Source organism: Bombyx mori, chromosome 4 (assembly GCF_030269925.1).
Source record: "Bombyx mori chromosome 4, ASM3026992v2".
Taxonomy (NCBI): Eukaryota; Metazoa; Arthropoda; class Insecta; order Lepidoptera; family Bombycidae; genus Bombyx; species Bombyx mori.
Genome location: NC_085110.1, coordinates 18,352,391 through 18,371,954, shown reverse-complemented (window position 1 = coordinate 18,371,954; position 19,564 = coordinate 18,352,391). Strand labels below are relative to the sequence as shown.

The window sequence follows — 19,564 nt, the reverse complement described above, 5'->3', positions numbered from 1 at the left end:
AGCGACAAGTAATCGAAGGGGTAGACTATATGTTTCACTTATACGTCAAGACTAATTGTGTTTTTAGCGTATCACTCAGCTCATTAAGCAATCTAGATATAATATTAATAAAGGCACAGCAGCGCTTTCCACTAATAATATTTGCGCTTATATTCTGCAGTTTGTGTAACAATTTGGTATGTTTATTTGCATTTGCACGCATTTGTCTATTGGAAATGCTTTACATATCTTGAACAGTTCCAATTCATAGGTCTTTTATTATTGCTTATCTTGAGGTGAGCCTTTTTGTTTTGTGGCCGGTTTTTATGCTGGCTGGCTTGTGGTCTAACGCAGCCACCAATGATAATTGACATCATCAACACATTGTAAGCCATGACTCCTCGTAAACTCAAGGCCAAACCAATTGAACTTTGGAAAAAATATTTGAAACATATCATTGTTGTGAAGAGTTGTTTTGACAGGTAAATATTCTGCAAAATTAAATGCAACACATAATGTATATATTTATAAAAAAGTTAGTTATGTGACGTTTTTGAATGTTGGTGATTCTGAAACCCACAATATAAAGCAAGGACTTTTAGGAGGAGGATTTTTAGTTTTTCAGTTGCTATTCATGCTAGGATTAAAAAATGTTTTGATTGTTATACTCTTGGTATCGGCAATCACTAGCACTATTCCTATCTACGTTCTCCAGAGCGATTCCAGTATATTTTAAATTAAATATTTTCGAGAATCCATATTTGAAAGTTGTTTTAAATCTCTAATACTGATTAAAAACCTGCATGTACATTGTTCTAAATCATTAAGAGCTAAGCATATTCAGTCCTATACCTTTATAAGATCCCTTCTCCACGTTAATATTTATTTAGATACAGGATACACTCAACACTTACAACATATTTCGAAAAGCTTCGGAACTATGAAGTGGTTGATTGATTCATTAATAGTTTACATTTTTTTCTTAAATTTTAGTAGTCAATTTGGCATGAATCTTTGGTATTTAATTGTTGGTCTATAAAGATTATTATGAAACACGAATTGCATTGAAATATAATAAAATAAATTAAATTCAATAACTGAACTGATACTGTCGCCCTAAAAGTAATTTTAATTACGGATCAGAACTGATAATTAACATAAACACTATATTACTTAACATACTATCGCGCTTATCTTCAAAACATCGTCTCTAATTGTCACAAAAATACCAACAATTCTTATAAATAACGTTTCTCTTTAAAAAACCATTTTAAAAACAGTAAATCTCCCGAATTTGAAGCTCCGCCGAAAAACCTCGCCGAGTCCCGTTCAAAAATTCATATATTTAACATTCATTATGCGCTGCTTTTGGGTTCTGTGTTGAAAAATAAAATACAAACTGGCTCTTATACGGCTTTTTCCTACATTTTGTATAAGTTGCTGTGTGTGAAGGATACTATAGGATTAAGTGTTTGAGTGGCGTAATGTTGTTTATCTGAACCGAGTTGATTCTTTGCTTTCAAAATAAATACGGTGTAAATATTTTAACAAGAAACCTGAAAATTCTCAAATCTGACTGCAAAGTAACATCTGAACTACCCCTTTTCATCCAAAATAGTTACGAAAAAAAGTAACTATGATTGTAAGAAATAGAATGAATGTTTTGGTACAAAAGGACTCTAGTAACGTCTAGGATTAAAAAAAAACGAACGACGTTGTAAATAGTGCCCTGTTTAACTGTTAAATACTAGTCATAACTTATATAGTTTACCAAAGATCGGTCGGATCGGTAGAATTCAGAAGAAATCGACAATATTTAATGGTCCATTACTGTACATGTTATATTGTGATCTAGAATTATAGCTTTTATTAAAATTAAAGCGCTATAAAGTCTAAAACTTTAGGAAGGTTCCTTTTTTGGCCAATTGAGAAGCCTCATAGTTCTGCTAAAACCTATTCGATATGGAAAAAATCCCAACAAAGAAAGCTTATTTCATAAACCGTAATATCGTCTTGTTTTTAAACTCGCAACAAATAGGTTCCGCTGAACTTCAAGAGCCTACATTAAAACTCGGTTCAGACACAAAGCGATTGAAACGTGAACTTAAAGTGGGGTTCATATGGTGAAACTTTTCTAAATATATTCTGCGGATGATGGTATAGCAAATCACTTAATACTACCATCATAACAACTTTATGTCTATTAATAATATCTACTTCAAGATTGAGAAGTGAAATAAAAACATCAATTTCATTGCCATATTTGCTAAATCAACAAACACGAGTGAAAATAAATTTATTTTATTGAAATTTGCATGTAAAATGTGTTCTTAAAAGTTTTTGGCTTAGTTAAGTTAGTTTAGCTCAGTATAAGATAATGGATAACTTAAAAAATATTTTGCTAAGCTCAGATTTTGTCGTCCGGTGTGACATTAGCCTTAGCATCGCGCCCGGTCCGAAACTTCCATGGACCGATCCGGGAATTTTTCGTCTCACTCCCAACTTTATTTGAAATTATAATACGTCGGAGAAGAAATCAAATCAAAATCCCATTTAAAGTTTAGATTTCAATATTTGTTTCCAAAGCAGATGTTCGTTATGTTAATTACTTTTGAAAACACCATGAATTTGCGGGGAAGGCTTTTTGAATGGAAAAAAATATGAAGGTTTTTTTATAGTATTTAAATAAATACAGGTGCGAAGTGTTGAGACATTTACCGCTGGTAATTCGATTCTACGAACTGATGAAATAATAACTATTGCTTATTCTGGTTTAATGCATATTCGCATTTAAAAAGTATACTTAAACGGTGTACTAAACGAGTCTAAGCTTTTGTAGATAAACTAACCCAAACCTTGTAGCAATCTACAGTAGTTGAGGTGATTGAGGAAACGTATTATTTATAATTTTCATCAATGACTAGCTGACCCGACAGACTTCGTAGTGCCTCAATAGATAAATGAAAGACCTAAAATTTTGTATAAAATAAACTGAAAACAAACAAGGAATCCGTCCGACGGGGGACACATCAAAGGAAAAACAAAATTGTTATTTTTATTTAATTCCGAACAATTCATTTATCTACCTTTTAAACCTTCTCTGGACTTCCACAAATAATTCAAGACCAAAATTAGCCAAACCGGTCAAGCCGTTCTCGAGTTCAAGCTAGACTAACGAACAGCAATTCATTTTTATATATATAAATAGTATGAGCGCCACACAAAAACGTCGTTGAGAGCATCAAGAACCGAATAAAGTTTTAAGCCGATCGCACGAAAAGCTTACGAATGCTTACAGTACAAAATAATCAGAATATTGATAAGCCTTATGCTTACGCAAATAGAGGTCGTAATTCCACTCAATTTTATATAATTTTAAAGACATTTCTAAAACAAACGTAACCGAACATTAATCAAACGAGTATTACACTCAATAACACTGCAATTGAAAAAAAAGACTCCAGAAAATAAGAGAAGTTGTGAAAATTGGAATTCTATTCAAGTGTAAATGTCGGACGATGAAAAATATAAATCTTTTCTCGGTCCCAACGATAACCACTAGAAACATTTTCTATTTGTAATCTTTAATTACACAGTTGCAGTTCGAGGACTCTTTTTACAAATTTACGATTTTATTTGGTTTGCTTAAGAATAGTTTTTTTTTTGCATTGTGAACTTTTGATATTCAAACTTACTTTAGATTAAAGTTTTTATACCTTAAAATAAGAACAGAAAGATCTCCAATCAATTAAGCAGTCTGAAGTAGTCGTGGCCTTAAAGATAAGAGGTCCGGTGCATTCATATCTTGCGATGCAACGGTGTTCGAATCCCGCTGGCGGGTACCAATTTTTCTAATGAAAAACGTACTTAACAAATGTTTACGATTGATTTTCACGGTGAAGGAATAATATCGTGTATTACACGCCCGTAAAATCAAACCCGCAAAATTATAATTTGCTTAATAGCTGGTGGTAGGACCTCTTGTGGGTCCACACAGGTAGGTACCACCACCGTGCCTATTTCTGTCGTGAAGTAGTAATGCGTCTCGGTTTGAAGGGTAGGGCAGGGGTTATAATTATACTGAGACCTTAGAACTCATATCTCAAGGTGGGTGGCAGTATTTACGTTATAGATGGGCTCCGGCAACCACTTAACACCAGTTGGGCAGTGAGCTCGTCCACCGATATATGCAATAAAAAAAAACAGAGTTTATTTATTTATAATTTACGCACAACACTAAAATTGTTTATACCCAATGATAATTTAAAAGCTATACACGACACAATACTCAGTGCCATCAATAACAATTGCTTAGATAGCTCAACGCTCTTCGCTCGAAGTATCGACACGGCCTTACCAAGACGTCGGACCGGACATTATAAATAAGCTAATGACAGTTTATGGTAGTTTAATATCTTTACCGCCTCTCCGGGAAATTGCTTTGTAAGAAAAATGAGGAGATTGGATCATTTACAAGGAGGTAATGTTGAAATACTTGCAGTTTGTATTGGTTTATTTTATATTCGACTACGGTCTAGAAACAAAACCAGATTTTTTTTTCAGAAGGATACCCATACATGTGTATAGGCACATATGGGTGTGTGTATTACAGACTGGTGATTATTATTTACGATTAATACTGAAACAAGCCTATCTATCTATAGTATTGTTACTTCCATATTAAATTATTATTATCTCTTAGATTATTAAAAGGAATTTATTTATTTGATCATCATATACGCGTTCAGGCTTAAGCTACTAGAGATCAACAGAAGTTACGACCCATCGATTGCATCGTTAACGACAGCAATGTAGATAACTTTTAACTTTTTCAAGCTGTAACAGCTGAACTGCGACATTTTCTGACGGTATAGAGCAAGGGAAATAAATAGAGAAAACATAATTAACACGTTTTGGAATTTCTTCTTCTTTCTTCTTCGATTTCTTCTTTCTTTTTCACAGCTGGCTTTACGCTATATAGTACACGTTATGTACCGTAGAATTTAAAATAAGTTTTCCTTGTGCCGACACGGGAATAAAACTATAAACTAAATATGAAAGGAAATAAATATTCGTTTGATAGTAAAAAAATAAATACTTATTGGTTCGATAGTACTAAAACAAAAAAGTAATCTTATTTTTCATTATATTCTGATAGAGTTTTCTAAGTAAGCACGAAATAGAAAAGCTCTCTAAAGGTTCATCCAACCATCTTTCCAGTTACTGCGACAACATATTACAAAACGGATATATTTTCTCGTTACAATTTATATTTCAAGTTAATATTTGTTTTAAAGCTAAAGTGGTTACTAAAGAATTCCGCTGCGCATCTTCAAACATGACATCAGAGTTTCAATTGAAATACGGCTATCCTATCTTTTAAAAGAGCTGTTTGGTGACAGAAAAGGCAAATAATTTTACCGTGGCATGGGCTGCACGACGCTACAATTGCCAACAGACATTTTTAATTCAAATGGATATTTACAGTGTATATTTTATAATATTATATAGTCTTTTTTTTTTTGAGTAGGGGATCGAAACTTATTCGAGGTCCCCGCGTCTAGGGGGGACAGTTTTTGGGATTTATCGGTCTGTATGTGTTGGGAGCTGACTGCGGGCCCAAGGATGTTTTTAGCGTTCTATCCATCAAATGACTCCCCTTGCACTCTCTCACCCAACGTTTCCTGACGTTCCTGTGATCAGAACCCGGATAAGGTAGGTAGGGTAGCTACCGCGGTCAACACTACAACCAGACGGCGCGGCTCACCCCAAGGACGCCCAGCCGACGGAGCCTTCGAAGCGAATCGAAGGCTCCGAAACGTTGGCCGTCTCGGTACGGCAGCCTGTCAGGCCGCCCACGCGGTGCCGCTGGTGTCCCGGAATACCCCGCTGAGACTAGAACCAGCCTGCCAAGTCGGAATACGATACACCATCAACCGGCTGCTCTTACAGAGCCGTTCCTTGGAACTGCCTCCATGCAGCACGCTAGAGTGCAGCGCGTCACGCAGCCTTGACCCTTGGGTCATCCCGTACCCTTCACCGACGGGGGGAGGTCGCCTCCTATAGATATATTTTTTGCCTAGGCTTCATTTTAATAGTATTATCTTCCTTCCAATATTTTCAACCAGCTCAGAATAAAATGTGGTGGCAGACTTAACGTATCTTCTAGAAGTATTCTGAGCTCAGCAGCAGAAAGATACAACACCAATTAATAATTTTGGTCGACTTTCTAAGAGGAAAACGCCATCGAAAATTGTTTTATGAAAATTTCCCATCTTCATTAAAATGTATTCAGTGAGCAAAAAATCTCCGGAAACACTACGCCAAGTCCTACGTAACTGTATGAAACGGTCATTGTGAGTCGAATAAACCCCATGATTATAAGGGTGTTCGACAAGGAAACAGGCCTGATAACAAAAGGCGGAGGCTCTAATAAAGATGAAAATATACAAGAATACAACAGTCGAGCAGGAAATTGGACCACGATTTTTTGTAAATCCTTCGCTTGAAGTGGTTTTACTCTGAAATAATGATAAAAAGAAAAAATATTAAATCGAAAACAAAATTTGATGCGATTACATTTTAACAAACGGCGATTGGAGGTTTTTAGCAGTATAGCAAAGTTACAAGAATACGTTGCCTTAGTCATTAACAATTGCTAATTTGCTCTCGTAGTCATCTTTAGCATGAACATTTGTGGGAGAGCACCATGCTCAGAAATGGACATGCTACCGCTTTTTTAACGTACTATCAGTATAAATACATAAACTAATTCAATACATGAGTGTGGACAGTCGATACCGATTATTCTAGATCATGAACCTACATCCAGCAGTAGATCTAATGGTTAAAGTATAATGCTAGGGTTTGCATTGCGGTGACTGATAACCGCTTAACATAAGGTGAGCCTGGAACTTGTCTGACTAATAATAAAAGAGATTCAATCTGTTCCATCTCCCTTCCCGATCATCAGTTAAGTGGCGATAAGGGTAACAATGGTGACACGTGATCTTATTTTGTGAATAATATTTTTATTTGTCGTCATCGTGGCCTAAAAGATAAGACGTCCGGTGCATTCGTATGTAGCGACGTACTGGTGTTCGAATCCCGCTGGCAAGTACCAATTTTTCTAATGAAATACGTACTTAACAAATGTTCACGATAAGTATGTGTGTACATGTAAGTCATTACACGGTGAACATCGTGAATAACATCGCAAAAATCAAACCCGCAAAATCATTATTTGCGTAACCACTAATGGTAGGACGTCCTGTGAGTCCGCACGGGTAGGTACAACCACCCTACCAATTTCTGCCGTGAAGCAGTAATGCGTTTCGGTTTAAAGGGTGGAGCAGCCGTTGTAACTATACTGAGACCTTAGAACTCATGTCTCAAGGTAGGTGGCGGCATTTACGTTGTAGATGTCTTTGGGCTCCGGTAACCACTTAACATCAGGTGGGCCGTGAGCAACCTAAGCAAAAAAAAACCCAAATCAGTCAAAATGAATAAACAGTAGAATAACCAGAGCAATCTGCATGACCAAATAATTAACCACTAATTATTACGCAGTCGTGACTAAATGCTACTTAGACAAAAATGTACTTGCTTGAGATTTGAGAAGCTGTGGCTCCAAATTTAGTTCTAAAGCTGCTAACAATAAAAAAAATAAGTTTGTGATAGTGAAATCAAAACCACCCGTAACAAAATTGAAGAAATTCTATTTATTTCCGACATCAACTTTATAACCAACAAATAAACGTTAAGATCAAGTAGGAGATATATTGTCAAAGTTTTAGATCTATTCGGAGAGACTCCGAGAGGCGAATACTAAAACAGTTTAGTTGTAACTTGTGGAACTTTGATGGAGCTTTCTAGATAATACTTAAAACGATAAAAGTATTTTAAAGCTTTTTAGTGACACAGATGTTTCGGTAACATTAATAAACATGCAACTCGTGCCTACGCATATCTGCTACAAAATTCATGATCAAAATTTACTTTAGTGCATTTAAAAACAACTCCAAAGAAAACTAAGTTTGAACTATATGGATAAATTTGATGAAACGTTTTGAAGTTTTTTTTTGCCCTTGTAGGCAGACGAGCATACGGCCCACCTGATGGTGAGAGTGTTTATCGTCGCCCATGGACTTCAGCAATGCCGGGGCAGAGCCAAGCCGCTGCCTACCGAAACCACACTAGGACAACTCTGTTTTGCTGCTGACTTCACCAGCCATCAAAAGTAAATATGTAGCCAAAAAAGTAAATGTATGACAACGGCAACTTAATATAATATAGGAAGTATAGTGTGTGAGGAGTGAGTGGATGATCAATTAATTAATTTACAGATGTAATAAGAATGTATGTGTGGTGAAACATTGCAACGTGTAAGAAAATTTTTATTACCAAAGGATAAAGTACATAACAAACAATCGCAGACGGATCACTTGAAGTCGTCGTGGCCTAAAGGATAAGACGTCCGGTGCATTCGTGTTGAGCGATGCGCCGGTATTCGAATCTCAGTCGAATCTACCAATTTTTCTAATGAAATACGTACCCAATAAATGTTCACGATTGACTTCCACGGTGAAGGAATAGCATAGTGTATAAAAACCAAACCCGCAAAATTATAATTTGCGTAATTACTGGTGGTAGGACCTCTAGTGAGTCCGCGCGGGAAGTACCACCACCCCGCCTATTTCTGCCGTGAAGCAGTAATGCGTTTCGATTTGAAGGGTGGGGCAGCCGTTGTAACTATACTTGAGACCTTAGAACCTATATCTTAAGGTGGGTGGGGCATTTACGTTGTAGATGTTTATAGGCTCCAGTAACCACTTAACAACAGGTGGGCTGTGAGCTCGTCCACACATCTAAGCAATAAAAAAATAAATAAAAAATCACGGACTATCGTCTGGCTTCAAATTATTGGATGCTAAACATAGATTGTATGTCATAATTATCTGAAGTAAGTAAGTAGCCTCTTTATTATTGTGGCTTTCACTTGAAACTATTATAAATCATTGATTTCCTGTTGTCTATTGCTCTATATTTGGTCAACTTTTAATAGATAATGAAATAAAGGCACATCTAAACAACGATGACTTCTTTGCAATAATGCGGAAGAGAAGTGCATCGTTATTGCGTCGAGTCCGTGACAGTGGCAACAGTCTTCTGAACATCATATCGAGCAAGATCGAGGGACTGCTGATTAATAGCCTTTGCAGCAGGCACTTGGAAGGAAAAAAAAATGTCATGATATATAATGTATGTCTGATGTGTTAGATTTTTAAGTTACTAACATAGATTATAAGTAATTATTACTAACAAATGTTATGGTTTAAAAAAAACTGAAATAAAGTATAAATAAATATAAATAATAATATGTTTTGGCCAAATTATTTTTTTGAAGGACCCGTTTCCCTAATCTCTTTCCAATTTCACCAGGACAGGTGGGCGAGCACATGCTCTGCCAGAAGCGGTGGGATTTGGTAACAAATGTCCTTCAAAGAAGAACTAACAGCTCCAAAGGCAGCTGCTTCTCGAATCCTCTCCCGCGTCGGAATCGCGACCCGTTGAGAAGATTCATCAAGAAACTCAGCGGCCTGAACAAGTGACAGCTGAATTGAAACACAATACAAGATCTTAAATCGATTTAAAGGACAGAATCCTCTAAGATTCTTCATTCATAAAAACTGCTTACAGCCCACATGCCATTAGAAAAGCAATAGATATTACTTATATTTAAGAGTATTATCAGCCCACGTAAGTAGGATCTACTAAGCTGTCTATTTTTGATGCTAAGAGAATATACAATCTGTCTGTCTATAGTAGACATAAACTACTTTTAAGGATAAATCTCTCATTTTTTTGCGATCACAAGAAATTAAAACTTTTCGAAACATATTTATATTTATTATATATTTTCCCAAACGTCTCGAGGTGGGTGGCGGATAAACCGGCCAATCCTATCAGGATTAATAAATTCATTTCATTTGATAAAACAGAACATTTGACTATTTTCAGCATAAATTAAATGATGCATGTACATATTATATTTGGTTGTTTATTCACAGATTTTATTACAACAACTGTTCATTCACATACACAAACATAAAATACAATCAGAATTTCTAAAGTAAAATTAAAAGGATCCTACTAATGATATATTATTACGAATTAAACAAGCTTAATTCAATATTAATAAAGGTTACTAAAATATTGATTAAGTCCTTGACTTTGCAAGTAAATCGACAAATGCTTTTAAACAATAAACTGAGCTTCTTAGCTATTAGGCCAATGACGTTATTTTCAGTCGGATCTACATTTTAAAAACCTAATCAAACATTCTGTTTATCGCGTCCCGAATATCAAAAGCATCCAACTATTAAGGAACATAATCCCTAAGGTTGAGTGTCCCCCTGTATCCCATTTATGTGGACAAACAATAAATTCGGGATAAAAGCGGGCAAATCCTTCGAGCGGACGAAGTCAATTCGTTGACCCTTAAGCCTTAATATACTCAGGGAATATTTTGTAGATAAATCTCTGTTTGGATAAACGAAATAATTATTTATTTAAGCTTCATTATTTGCTAGTTAAAGTATGATTAGACCGGTTGCTTTTTTATTTTAGCGCTGTTGGCTGACGTGTCTTAACAAATGAATGGACGATTCAAAGGAAACCTGTTGGTGAGCAAATTTATACTTTAGTCTAGAGTATTTCCTTTATGACCATAATTGTATTGACAGAAAGTTTAGTTTTGTACTCTCGACACCAAACCCATGCTCTAGCGATATGATCGTTTGTCTACTGACACAACGACAGTTACCATACCACGTGAACATCATGACGTAAACGTTTGTCCATTTATATCACCGACGACTATTCTTGTCGAAAAGATCGTCGTGTAATGCCCATAGATGCAACCCACTGAATTTCTGGCTAGAGCTTCTCACGGTCGCGATTCCGATCCGGTGGTTGATTCAGCGAAGAACTGCTATTACTAGGGCTAGTGTTAGCAAGTTCTCTCAGGTTGAGCACCTTATCATGTTTTTACTAAAAAAACATTGTCACCATTATAGGAATAATACCTTAGAATAGTACCACCATTCTGTATATTTCTGTGACAAAGAAATATTAAATTTCCAAGAAATTATATAATATTAACATATGAGATAAAATATCAATCAAACATGGTAATAATATGTAGAAATATACACATAATCAACAAACAACTCAAAAAGTAAAAACAGAAGGTAATGAAAACAATCTCGAATAATATCGCATCAACAAAAACAAATAACACAGTAAAACTATCATTAGTATCCGAAAGCATTTAAGAAGAGATGATAACGAAAAATGGTTGCAAATCCACTACTATCGTACGATTCGGACGGTTACAAACAAAGAATATAAATTAGCAGTTAATCGAGCAGTAAGCGGTAGGGTCGCGATATGCGAAATGGGTCACGGAGTTAAGATACAGCATACGTGATCGGGGCACGTGATTCGATGCTGACCGGCTCGCCCAATCGATATCATGACATGAAAATTTATTTGACGTATACTGTTAGGCGGGTTAGTGACGTCATAAAGGATGATGACTCAATTAAGCTTTGGAAAGGTACATAGTTGGGTCGCAATGATTGACTCTTAACTGGTTACCAAGTATGTGGCAGTATTGGTTAGCAATGAGGTAGTAAATATTATTTTCAATCAAAAACTACATGAAGACACTGCTTAAGTAGAGTAGTATTTTAGATGTCAAAATATGAAATACATAAGATGAATACATTAGTACGTGTTCAGACTTAATTCAGTAACTTTAGTAACGCAGCAAATTTTAATGTAGATGGACCAAATAATGAAGAAATAAATGGTTTTTTACTCTTAACAAAGGTAAAGAAATAAACAGTCCCTTTATACATAATTTTCCTATTACTCTGTTCTATGTCTTTTTTTTTGTGTATATAAAATAAATAAATAAAAATAAATAAAATAAAGGAGCTCACCCTTCATGTTTGCAATCATTATAATATATGATTATATTAAGTGTATAATCTAAGTTATATGACTCATTCTATCCTTCAATCGATGCCGGATCGTCTACTAGTGGTTACTTCGCTAAGCAAACAGACAGGGTGTTAGACCACTACAAGATCATCATAGTCCTTTCATCAATGAATAATAATTTTTTTGTTAGTTTTTGGTTTATTTTCATCGTGGAAGTAGTTACTACGTGTCAAGTAGAAATATTCTTGTCAAAAACACCAGATCGGGAGTGAAACGAGAATATTATTCAGTGACCATAAGTACCATATATAAGTATATTAAAATAAGGTATGAACGCTTAACTCTGTGAAGAATAGATCACCCTTGTTCACCACATTACAAATCATTGTCTCCACAATTTATTAAATAGTATCAAACTATATCAAATAAATCAGTGTTAAAAACAGAAACTGAGATAGTCCAGTATCGGATATCATTCGTCGGATATCTATTAAAATATCTGTAACCAAATTTCCTCGGGAGAGTGCGCTTTCACAGACCAAAGTACCACCCGCTACATTCACACTTCGCCACATTCCGGCATCGTATCTTACTCAATTTATCAGCCTCGGCGATAACGTAAAATACACGTCAAAATTGAGTTTACGTCTAAAAACCAATTTGGATTATCTGATTTGCGAGTTTATATATAAAAATGGATTTTCTGTGTTGCACGTTGTTTATTTATTTTTGCTTGTTTTGACTGGTGATGTTTTACAAAATGCTGTAAAGGTATGCTCGCGGTGCGGTTTCGCCTCTTTTTGGTTTTTGTCGGGTGATGCTCTAAATGGAGTCGGCTGTTGGATTTGTTTAGTCGATAGCGAACTACGAAGGTGTTAAAAGAATGTTTATGTATAGGTTTGATAGTATAAAGTTTTATAGATATTGCATGTATCTATACTTAATATTATAAAGCTGAAGAGTTTGTTTGAACGCGCTAATCTCTGGAACTGCTGGTCAGATTTGAAAAAATATTTCAGTGTTAGAGAGCCCATTTATTGAGGAAGGCTATAACATATAACATCACGGTAAAACCAATACAAGTGGACCAACAATAAAGAATGTCTCATAATAGGGGTTTAAATAGCTTCTTAACATTCTATAATTCAAAAATATTTTCACTTTCTACGTAAATGAAGTGGGGGTAAAATTTAGCGTTAAAGTAACTATACCACGCGGACGGAGTCGCGGACAAAAGCTAGTTTAATATAATTTTGAGCATACCTTAAATTAGGTATATAGGAAATATTGGTCTTATGGGGTTCAGTATCGCTTTATTATATATAGGCAACTCTGTCTTGGTCATGCAACGTTAAATCTATGAATTTTACTAAACACGGGTTTTGGTCTTTGGAAAATGATTATTTTTGATCAACGTCTTTAAGAGCTAAGTCGGAAATAAAGGTACTCTATTTAACCGTATTTTATTAATTTTTGTATCATTTTAGCAAGCACGAAATCCTTATGTTTCGTGCAAAGTCCGTGCATATGGCGCTCCGTGCTTGAAGGGCTCGTGTACACTACTACAAGCGCGATTAAAATTGCAAAGATTGCGGATTCGGTCATTAATTTTCCTAGCCGTATACTGAACTCCTTAGTTTTCCTTAAAACATGTAATTTTGTTGTCAAAGTAAATTGACTCCATTAGGCCATGAACTTTTCGACGTCTAGTACCAATCGTGATCCAATTTCAGATAAATTCTACTTTCCGAATAATTTGTAACTAACATTATTAGCTCTATATCGACTTTTTTTAAAGTTTTATTTTATCTGTTAACGAAATCAGTAGTTGAAAGCCCATTGACTTTAGTCTTAAGAAACAAGGCTTTTAACTTGTTTCAAATTTTAGAAAAGGTTTTATTATTGTAATAAGAAAGTAAAATGTTTTTGATAGAATTAAAAGAAGCATAAGCAAGTTTCCAAGTTTCAAGGGTTCTCTTTAGGATGTTTCGGTGAAGATTGCAATTCTGGCCTCGTGCAGTATTAAATTTAGACTTTAGTCGGAAAACAAATCTAAAATCTCTTTGAAATTAGCAGTGCTTGATTAATCTACTTTACTACTCTACTACTTCGAATAGGTAATGAAATCATTCGGGCAAAAAACAAGGTCATTCATATAGCTCACAGAGTCAGTAATCTGAAGTGGCAGCGGGCTGGTCACATATGTCACCGAACCGATAACCGTTGGGGTAGACGTGTTCTGAAGTGGAGACCGCGAACCGGCAAACTTAGTGTAGGACGCCCTCCTGCTAGATGGAGCGACGACCTGCGCAAGACAGCTAGCTGGCAGTGAGGTGTAGAACCAAATATCGTGTTCAGTGGCGAGCTTTGGGGGAGGCCTATGTCCAGCAGTGGACTACCGCAGGCTGATGATTATGATGATGATGATGATGATAAACGCAGAGATCGTAGACTTTACAAAGTTAATTCCGCCATCAACCTTGAGACATGGGAGATTCGCTATACAATATAACCGAGATTTCAAATTAGATGGTGACATTTGCGTTGAATTATCTATCGGCTCGGGCAACTACTTTACACCAACTGGGCAGAGACCTCATTCTCATTATAAAAGTAATTTTTTTAACATGCTTTCACTGATCACTGATGCATTATAATTTCGAATGTTACGATTTTCATACAAGGTCCTCTCCCATTCGCTTGTTTTCCTGAGAGTACAATATCTTGTACACAAATAAAGCTCATAATGTGAAACGGCACCAAACAATATCAAATAGAATTTATCAATAAAAAGGAACAATGAGAAAGCAAGATGAAGGCGAACTTCAGGAAATCACGTTGGTTCCGGTGTCTGCAGGCCACATAGCTTGAGTTAAAAAAACTAGCGTTTGGAGGTATGAAAAATATTAAGAATTCTCTCAACAAAATATGCTTCTAACTCTTTTGTCCGTAGATATTGTAGCTTGATGCTAAGTTCTCTAATGCTAACATCTTTTGCTTGTCACTTGTAGCATATAGAAAAGCTATTTTAAAGTATTTATAAGGTGATTTAGTCCGATGAGTTTTATAGTGTAAGTTGATGTACAAAATAATATGTGCGTATTGTGTTGCTTTTGTGTTTTTGTAACTTAAATTTCTAAATTTCTCCTCTCTGTTCACTTTCTACCTAACTATATGTGATTTTGATTGTGGAAACACATTTGGTTATTGTTTTAGCTATTTTTTTAAATATTATATGATTGTATTGTACTGTTTGTTGCCCAAATAAATAAATAAAACTTTTAAATATTTTATTTCCCTTTTATCTTAACACACAATATCTTAATTGGCTTAGCATCATATCACAATCATATCACCCTTCAAACTGGAACAGCTGTTGGACCAAGCAATTTCCACATATTATTTTCGTACGTATTTTGAGTTCGCATATCGAATCCTGCTACGTAGCAATAAAAAATTACCCTATAAAAGAGATGAGTAGTCATTGTTCCGATTCATTTAAAATTTCGACTTTATTTTTCGAGGTGAAAGACGGTTTGAACCAATAGCCATTTAGTACCAGACGGTACGAAAATTAACAATAACAATAAGGGAATATCGTTTGCTAACATTATTTTGCATATACAAATCGCGATCTGCCATAATTTAAGGCCCACCTACTGTATCACCTTTTTCCCAGTTTGCCCGAGTTTTTTGGATCACAAGATTCAGCCGTGTCTCCTCGAGATGTCAAGGAACTATTGAATTATTGTCGGCCTTGGATGAAGGTCTTTAAGGAAACTTGTAGAGCCGTGATATTGACGAATTTCCTTTATCTACGACAGATCGAGAAGGCTGTTTGAACCTACGTCGATGAGAATAAATGTGTGGAGATTCTCGTGTATTTGTTTCTTTGCTGAAAAATTCCTTCTTTTTTATTCTTGCACTTACAGTGTCTATCAAACTAACAACCATTACAAATCGTGAAGACACTTGACGGTTGGACTTTGGGAGAGGCAATTAATCCCATTTAGGTACATTTTATAAGAATCATAACAACAAAATCTATCTTGAGTGATGATAGCTCATAGAATATAGTCGCAAAAAGCGTGGTAAAATGGTTGCAGAAGCCAAAATATCACTGCGCGCTGAACCACTGGAATAAGATTTATTCTTTCATCAAATTTGCGTAATTAAAAAAAAAACACTTCCATAATTCTTGGCGCCCCGCACCGAAAGAGCGTGGGCTCGTTATAACAAACGAGAATGACTCAAATTAATTCCATTAATCAACAGTTCAAACTATAGCAACCCGGTTAATACGAAGGTTCCGCTATTAAATCCAGTTTCAAGTTTCGATTCATAACTTGTTTAATTTCACAGTGGAAATCGCGGCTGGAGAACTCGCGTAATATGTTCCCGGGAATATTTTATCCAGGTGCTAGGGGTGTGCTAAAACGGAAAATAGTTCTGTGCAGGACAGTCGGTAGAAAGTCGATTTTAAGATTTACGTTTTTATTTATTTATTTTTATATTGCTTGGCTGTACGGGACGAGCTCACAGCCCACCAGATTTTAAGTGGTCACCAGAGCCCATATACATCTAAAACGTAAATGCTGCTACCTACCTTGCGATATAGTTCTACGGTTCGAAAACCGAAACGCATTACTGCTTCACGGCAGGAATAGGCTGGGTGATAGTTTGATTTTTATTACGCGATCCTATTGCTTCACCGTGGAAGTCAACCGTGAACATTTACTAAGTACGTATTTCATTAGAAAAATTGGTACCCCCCTGCGGGATTGGAACACCGATGCATCGCAAGATACGAATGCAACGGACATCTTATCCTTTAGGCCACGACGACTGCACGACGGCTTTAAATTTAAAAATTATAATCCTCACTAATTGATTACTTTTGTTAAGATACAGAATCTATCGACTTATGGACGGGAGAGGTTCTATCTGAAGCACTTCCGATAATTTTATATTTAAACTAGCTGACCCGGCAGACTTCGTAGTGCCTTGAGGCACTACTTCCAGGGTAGTAGCCCAAGGAAGGTTTAAAAGGTGAGAAAAATATAAAAAAGCTCGGAATTATATAAAAACAAACAATTTTGTTTTTCCTTTGAGGTGGTACCTTGATGTGTCTTTTATTTATCGATTGATCGTTAAATAAAAGGCACATCAAGACATTCCACGAATAATTCAAGATCAAAATAAAGACACATTCCACGAATAATTCAAGACCAAAATTAGCCAAATCGGTCCAGCCGTTCTCGAATTTTAGCGAGACTACCGAACAGCAATTCATTTTTATATATAGAGATTTCAAGACCGCTCATAAAAAGTTCTAATGCTCTGTAACAGAACTACAATCTCGTAACATGAATACTCATCTAGCATTTTTTTCTTTAAAAATTCTATGAAAAAACTTACTGTAAGAAATTTGTTTTGCAGTTGGCAACCCTCTGCAGGTAGTCGAGTGCGAATTCGCAACTTTTAACCCTTTCTTTTTTCCCTCTTGTTCGCTAAGACGTGACTTTTAATATAACCCTCCGTCTTTTATACTCTAGATAAGAAAATGCAAGAATATTACATGAATGTTTCGTTAGATCGTAGCGGTTTCGTATTCAAGCTTAAAATCCAGTTTGGAATTATTTTCACATGTTCGCCGCAAATTGAACACTTTTGAGTACTTTTTTTGTCACAACACAAGCGTTCTAAATAATTTTCTAAATAATCTTTTTGAAGTGAAACTTCTTTATCGGCGTTGGAAAAAAATTTACCGTCACATTTTTCGGTTACGCGTCACATTTTTCCGTTACGCGCCATCTTTTTCTTCACCATTCATTGTTGCCGTACACAAGTGAAGGTGCCTCTTTACTCGGTAACAATAATTATAAAATACCGATGATTTTAAGTGGAGATTTTAATGTAAATTTTGCATCGGAAAATTCTTTGAAGCTAGTTGAATTTCTGAAAGATAAATTGAATTTATCCATGAAAAACAGTCCTCAAACGTCAACAACAAGATCTGGCACTACAATTGATGGAGTTTTTACTCGGTCACTAAATTTCGTGGAATGTAAACCATATATTTCATATTTCAGTTACCATAAGCCATTAATTACAAAAATATATAATGACAATGACAATGATAGTAATAATTCTATTACAATTAATGAAATGCTGTAATAATCTTAGTAGCAAAAAGGTAAAGTGAAATAATTGTATTATTTGTATTCATGTCTATGATAATAAAATCCTTTTGTTTAAACTTTATCTAATTTAACTTTATTTAACCAATTTCTAGAAAGTTGCATGTAGATCATTTTTCGAAAAATAAGGCCATAAACAAGTTTCACTTCTTACGTGTGTACACTAGTACACGCACACATTTTTTAAAATCGTACTCTAATACAACGTATCAGAATGATGTTTGCAACAACTGACAACTCCAAAATTAATTGTAAATCGATTCATTAAATTCATAGTTAGAAGAACACCAATAAATACATCTTGAAACATGTGGTTGAACTTTAAATACAGGTGTTGCGTAATAGTACAATGGCGTGCGGACTCCAAGTGATCCCAGGCCTAAATCACTAGGACCTAGAGCTTGTTCTAAATACTCTTTGAAAAGAAAAATCCTATTTTACTATAATTTACGTAGTTTTTAAATAAAAATGATGGTATCGTCTCAATTCTAGAACATTTTCCAGTTCGCATTCAAATCTCCTTACAAAAAATTATGTTTCAGCTTACTTCGTTATCCAAATTCCTCCAACGTGGAATACTTAAGTAAATACGCCGAAATCGAGTAAGCTTCAAATTTTCTATAATCCCAAATCATTGTAATGATGGATCGAAATGCAAAAAAAAAATTTATCAGAGAACAATATTAGACAAAGAGGTCGCCGTCAGCGATCCGAAGCTTACCAGCTCAACGCTTTAAGGCTTTAAGTCACAAACGATGTTTTTATATTTTATTGCTTAGATGGATGAACGAACTCACGACCCACCAGGCTTGAAGTGATAGCCGGTGACTCACAGACGACGTGAATGTCGCAGTCTCAATTGTATGATTCAGTAATTCCAACTGAAACATGTGAGCTTTGACTTTGCGATAGAAATTAGCAGGTTCGTGGACCCACTCATGGGAATTTACAAAACGCCCTAACGCCAGTGAAAGCAATGTAGGTACTAATTTATAATACTTGACTACGCAAATGGTTAAACGGTAAAGTTTGAGGTGACTAGCTGAATGACTATTGTCGTTAAGCAGCTTTCGATTCGAAGCGCAGAATAACCTTCATTATAATAATAATATAGTTCACTTGAGCCTTTGTTAGAAGATGGTCTCAAGTTGGACGATATTTATATTCACGGTGTAAAGTTCTTATTTTTAAGTTTCTTCTAAAATTTACAAAACACATCTTCATTACTAGATAATAATAATCATGAAGATCATGATTCATCGTGATCAAGATCAATCATACCAGCCCTATTTCGGCAACGAATATCTGATGGTACAATTAAACATATATGGTACAATATAACCCGAGCGATGAAATATAGACTAAAACAGAAAAAT

The 19,564-nt window shown here is 35.4% G+C and overlaps 1 protein-coding gene across 1 annotated transcript in view; it reads right to left on the bottom strand.

Moving 5' to 3' along the window:
- The window catches only part of LOC101741569 (nephrin), a 396,854-nt gene that overhangs the window by 357,038 nt on the left and 20,252 nt on the right, over positions 1-19,564 (bottom strand). The gene's annotated exons all lie outside the window — the stretch shown is intronic.